We start from the raw sequence: 282 nt of genomic DNA, 5'->3' as shown, positions 1-282 counted from the left end.
TTCAAGGCAGTAAATACGCAGCAGACCGAAACCATTATAGACGCTATCCACGTCGTAGGGGTCCTCCATGCAATTACCATTAAAACTACCAGAATAGTGAGAGTGGGGAAAAGAACTAGGGATTGGAAAGCGCTCCTGAAGGCCAGGCCCAACAACTCCGGCCCTATCGCAGGCGAAGGTTCCCACCTTACTACATGCGGAGACCCTATGCACGTCAACCACAGTATTCCAACCCCCCTGTGCAAGGAGAAGTGATGGAGGGTGCTGACAACCAAGGTGCAG

Source organism: Mastomys coucha, unplaced genomic scaffold, assembly GCF_008632895.1.
Source record: "Mastomys coucha isolate ucsf_1 unplaced genomic scaffold, UCSF_Mcou_1 pScaffold9, whole genome shotgun sequence".
Classification (NCBI taxonomy): domain Eukaryota; kingdom Metazoa; phylum Chordata; class Mammalia; order Rodentia; family Muridae; genus Mastomys; species Mastomys coucha.
Note: the sequence above shows the minus strand (reverse complement) of the source record.